This window comes from Balaenoptera musculus, chromosome 3, assembly GCF_009873245.2.
Source record: "Balaenoptera musculus isolate JJ_BM4_2016_0621 chromosome 3, mBalMus1.pri.v3, whole genome shotgun sequence".
Lineage (NCBI taxonomy): Eukaryota > Metazoa > Chordata > Mammalia > Artiodactyla > Balaenopteridae > Balaenoptera > Balaenoptera musculus.
In genome coordinates this window covers 23,615,046-23,621,045 of record NC_045787.1, presented here as the reverse complement: position 1 = coordinate 23,621,045, position 6,000 = coordinate 23,615,046, and the positions used below count along the sequence as shown (strand labels likewise).

The window sequence follows — 6,000 nt, the reverse complement described above, 5'->3', positions numbered from 1 at the left end:
ACAGGGGTTCATTCATGGTAAATTTTCATTTTATTTGTCAGATTTTAGAAATCAGCTGTTGTAATGCATATAAAGAAAAAAATAAATGTTTAAATATTGTAAGAATTTAATTTCAGAGAGTGTGCACTCTTACTTTTTTTGGGTATCATCCTATGTGTAATTATCAACCAAATGAGAATAAAATATTATTCTTTTTTTAACATAATTTCCATGCTTGCATCATGTACAATGTAGTAAAATTAACCACCTTAGCATGAGTTATCTCTTACTAACTAGATATTTCATTTAAGTGTAATGGCGTAAGGAACATGACATTAGGTTGTTATAAGGGTAGTTTATGTAAATGCTTTCCATGGAAAAAAAATTTAACCTGGGCCTGAACTATGGATCAGTAAACTCCAGGTTATTTGGAAGAATATGCTTCTTATCTTGAGGCAGAAAATGCACTTTATCTTCAGGAAGCCTACATGTAAGTTTTTGGCTCATATCCCTAAAGTACCCTGTTTCACTTCTGTTCTATTTGCTTAGTCTGCCTAATTTGAAAAAAAGTTTCCCTTTTCAACACAAGTGCTATTTTAATAACTCCCTTAAGGATCCAGGGAGAGAGAAAATCATCAGTCCGACTTCCTCTATGGCTTCTGTGGCGGAGAAATGAACCTGTTAAACAGTCTATGTTGATACCAAACACCTAAGGTCACTGACGGATCAGAGCAAGAGAAGGAGAGGAAGACCGTCTCTAACAATGTGGGAGGTGGCGGCTGTGAATGAGGCCTGCGGACTCATATCTTTGTCAGCCACACATTGTTGAAAGTGGGAATCTTGGGATGAAGCTAGAACGAACTTCTTTGGAGCAAAAGCTGTCATAGAAACTGAACAGTAGAATCCCTCATTTGTAAGTAAGGAAGTTGATGGCCGAAGAAGGTATGTTTTATATGACAAGTTTGTGAAAGGTATTATATGGTTCTGAGTTTACAAAAATCTGAGCCCATTGCTCTTTCATTTTGTCCATCCAACTGGTTAAAATTTAAATAGCATTTATTTATCAAGAGTCTATTTTGTGCCATTAATTTCCGTATTGGAAATTACCAGTGAGCCACAAAAACCCTGTTCCTACCCTCATAGAAGTTACTTTATGTGAATTAGATCGACAGATATTTGTGTAGTAGCTATTAAATAGAATTTTCAAAGAAGGCTTTAAAATACTGTGAATATTTTTCCTTCAAACAGATGGTACATTAAATCACCAACAGTCAGAAACTCATCCATTTTCCTCTAACCCTTAGGCCAGTTGAAAAAACAAATCTTGCAATAAAATTATGCTATTATATTCCAAGTTGAAAATTTTAAAAACTTCTATTTCTTGAGAAGTCCAGAATTGTCTTCCAGTAAAACCATTATTAAAACCAATATGATAACGAAATAATTGGTAAAGACTTTGACTTCATGGAAGTTTTTCCTCCATTGAGCATTTGACTCCCATGCATAAAAGGCAGAATGATAAGGAATGAATAATAACATCTTTGGAGCATGTTGCATTGCTTGAGCAAATATAAGAATGCAAATTAAAAGCATGCCTCAGTTTTACACCTCACAAATTATGGTGGTGGACACAAATTCCCTGGCTCCAAACAATGAAAATTTGGTCACTGTGAATCAAATGAGGAATCAAAATATCCAAAGCTGCATTTTCAGTTAGGCAATTTTGTCTATAAACTGTTCAAATTACATAGAAAGAATGATCTCAGAAATGAAAGCAATGATTTTGTCCTTAATTACTTTAATATTTAGCTTAATTTTCTGTTTTCCTTGTCCTCTAAAGATAATTACAGTGAACTACCCCCACTCTATTCCCACCACAAACATGTGGAAAGAAAGCAAAGATTCACAACTCTAGGGAATGGCTTGTCTATAGAGATGGAAGGAACAGAACCCTGAATTAGCTTCCCACTTTCCACTGACATATTAGCCCAGTGATACTGACCTCAGTTCCAATATTGTGTGTAGCTTTGTATGTTCTGCTTTTGTGTATTTTCTTAGACAATAAAACCAGGGTGTTCCAGATGCTCCAAAGGAAGGCTTGATAACATATTTACAGCATGCAGCCTGGATAATAATGTGAGTTTGTGGATGAGACAATGTCAAAGATTGTTATCACCATGAAGAAAAATAGAGCGGATCATTATCAGAACCACTGATGCTGCTAGAAAAAAAGAGTAGAAGGAGTATAAGATTTTATTTGCATCCGTATTTTACTTCGTGTTGATGAATATATTATATAGGAACAAACTATTCATTTTAAGATTGCTTAGGCATTTTTGGTGTTTCACTGAAAGAAACAATACAAAGCAGGTAATTGAGAAATGTACCTATAAGAAAATGATTTATATCTGGGATATACTTAATTCTAAGGAGTACCTGATCAAGTGTTATTCCCATAACACTTTTTAAAATAATGATAACAGATGGAATTATGATAATGATTCTACACCAAAGGCATATTATTTCCCTTAATAATCTTTAAACTTCCTAGAGTGTAATGCGCAGTGAACAGTAATCTTTCTTAGGTTAGACCACGCACAGTGTTGTTTTCAACTTGCTTGCCCAATTTGGCAATATTATCCCTACTGCACATGTCAGATGTGGTCTACCAAATAACAATTAATAATATTAGGAATGCTTCTTAATGAGGAGGTTGACGAAAATGTTAAGGGAGAAATCAATGGGAGTCATACAATGAAATACAATGGATATAAATTTTCTATAAATTAAGACAAAAAAATTTAAGATGGTGGTAGGACCTAGATGAATATTTTATTAGTAAATCAATCCCATATGCACAAAAATCTAAATGATAGGCTATGGGGGTTCAAATACTAATTTTTAATTTCCTCCTAACTATGACATTTTAAAACCCTGCACTAACTCTGTTCTCTTTTGTTTTGAATTTCTCTTCTATTAGTGATCCTCTTGTGCCTAATTCACACTATTCATGTCCACATTATCATGTTCTTGGCTGACCATACCCTTTAATTAGTATCCATATTACTGTGCACAGAGAATTCTAAGTCTCTAAATATTCAAAGTTTACAATAATTATATGTTTTTCAGTCATACTTTTCAAAAGGGTTATTTTGCTCTAAACACCATTTTTAAAATACTGTCATCAGTATTTTTGTGTGTGTTAAGAGGGACAATTCATAATTTCTCTAAAAAAAAAAACCCAAAATCTCAGTGTCTTAAAACAATTTCTAATTTCATAGTTTAATGAAGGTCAAGTGACTCTCTGAGGCATCTCCTCCATCCCTTTTTCCAAATGTTACATTTCATCTTTCTTTTTATACATAGAATGCCCTCACTTTTGCCCTAAGAGTGACAACACAGAATTTCATCATTCAGTCTCCATAGATCAAATCCAGAATCTCCAGTTTATCCACAGTTTTTCTCATCAAGTCCAGATAGTTCTTTCCTGAAAAGCGACCTATGAATAATTATAGACAAATTATTGCATGCATGTGCATTCACACACACCCCCTAAATATACAAGGATGTAACAGGGGAAAAAATAACTGGAATGAAATCTCCTGCTTGGAAAGGGAAAGAACTAAGGGCATGCAGAGTTTCAGCTCATCTGATTCTTGAAATCCACAGAATCTGTATAATGATACAAGTAGCCAGACTTCTTCCACTGTATGGCTTTGTCATATCATAATTCTTTGAATTCACCGCTGAGGACTGAGGCCAATATATTATGCAAGAGAATAGAGGACATTTCAAAAACCAGGCTTAAAATGTCATATTCCTGTGGCCAGAACAAAGTCACACTTAGCACCAAGAGGTAACTGGTAATACATTCTTCATGTGTGATGAGTGGAAAAATGAATTGGTTTGAGGAAAATAAAATTATATCTGCCACACCAGAATCGCTTATGTTTCTTCACCCAGGACTCTACAGTCCTGCTCTTTTTTTCATCTGAAATCAACATATTGTTCCATCTCTACTATGCTTTCTTCATCAAAATGAGATTAATATCTTTAATATAACTCTTTATTGCTGGAGTAATAAATTCATGATTGAATCTAAACTGGGGTTTAAACCTAAACTTAGGTTCTTAATCCTGCCTTAGACAGTAACAAGAAAAAAAACAGGATGCTTTTTGTGTAACATCATCAGTATCTTCTCTGACTACAGTGGCAAAGGGGATTTTAGAATTTGGAATTTATCTGCCCTTATCTAGAAAATAGCAGAAGTGGTTAGACAGGTTTCTTACCTGAATTTGGCTATTAGCCAAAGTTCAAATTATCTAGAATTATATCTGATAAAATGTTAGTTTAGTCTTTTGGGTCAGATAAATATGCTCTTTCTACTCCACATGTGTGTTTTTCACCCAGTGTTGAATGCATTGGCTGTGAAAAGCATATCTACAATTTGGTCCAAACCATTTCCTCTCTTATAATCTTTCTTTATGTTAAAAGATAAACTGAGCTAGATTAGAATTTTCAGGAGTTTACTTGATTAGATAGATTTTAATCCTGCAGTGGCCAAATCAAAAGTGACTAGCAGTACTCTGCCGACTGGAGTTAGGGGAAATGCTTTCATAGGGCAGGGCAGACGCGGAAGCACAGCGAGAACGTTGATTGGCTGTAGCTTAAGTCATTGCCTTATTTGGGAAAGCCTAGTTTGCTGTTTGTGATTATTGGTTCTTAAATTTTTTTTTTCTGAGATATGAATGCATTTACAGAATTGACTCTGGCGTAGGTTTCGATTTGCTTATATAGGCCACCAAGGCATTAGTGCCACCTCAGTCTAATGACTTCTTGTTTAACTGCTTTAACATGTGCAAAGATATAGGCACAATATTAACAACAACAAAAAGAGATGAAATCATTATTTTTAAGTTTGTTCGTATTGATCACACGGTTATGTGTAGAGACATTTCCTAAGACATTTAAGTAACTGTGCTACCCTATAAAATACATGCTCTTCTGTGTTGAAGTGTAAAAATGAATGAGTGTTATCTACTGAACCAACAATAATTTATCCCTAGACAACAGACCAGGGGTCATTACTTGATGTCATTCAGTCATATGCGTTGTCTAGCACAGGCTTTTCTGAATTGAGCAGGTGTCCAATCTTTGAAGTAGGGAGTAAGCATCAGGATTAAGTGCTTTAAAAACAGCAGTGACAACAAGAAGTCATTTTTATACCTAATTGGAGGTTATATCTTGGAGAATGCAATGTTGAAATTAAGCTTTGTTCTGATATTCTGAACATAGAATCACAGCAGATCTTAATCCTGTGCTAAAATTCTCTACAGTGCTTTGAATGGAAACACTTTTGCATTTTCCAAAACATTGAATTAAAAAAAAAGAAAAACTTCTAAATGATACTTAGATAGCTAAGTGATATCAAAGATAATCTGAAAATTAAACCTACTTCTTTATTTATATTCAGTCCATCTGAGCATAGCTTAAATTTTTCATCTAATGTCCATCCGACAGCCTCAACCAATTCTGAATAAATCTCACTGTGAACAAATATTTATAAACTCTGGTAATAGCATGAGACAAATCAGTTGTCTTAACCCACAATTTGGATAGTATGTCCTTGAAATTACTATACTTCTTCAAAAAAAGATCTCAAGATATTTATATACTTTCTACTTAGGAGAGTTTACAGTTTTAGTTGAAAGAAATAAATTCAATAATTAGCCTTATCCATTTTCCTATGTATTTATTTAGTCTCTAGAAATTTTTGTATTATAAAATTTGTCATTCAAAAACCTTAAGTTTCAAGAAATCGAAACATACATTGGGAAAAGGAGGAGAGTCTGTTAGGAAAATACAAGGGTGCGGGACCAAAGAAGATGACACATTTTCTTTTTCACACACATGTTCCTTCTCCTTTCCTTGCTCAGTCCATAAAGGAACTTTTTCTACTTCACAGTACACATGGTATGCAAAAAGCAACCCAAACCATGGCTTATACCTCAGATTCGCTTT

At 34.1% G+C, this 6,000-nt stretch overlaps 1 pseudogene; it reads left to right on the top strand.

The window, feature by feature from the left end:
* Positions 1–294: 294 nt before the first annotated feature.
* LOC118892033 overlaps positions 295–6,000 on the top strand; it is a 172,198-nt pseudogene continuing 166,492 nt past the window's right edge.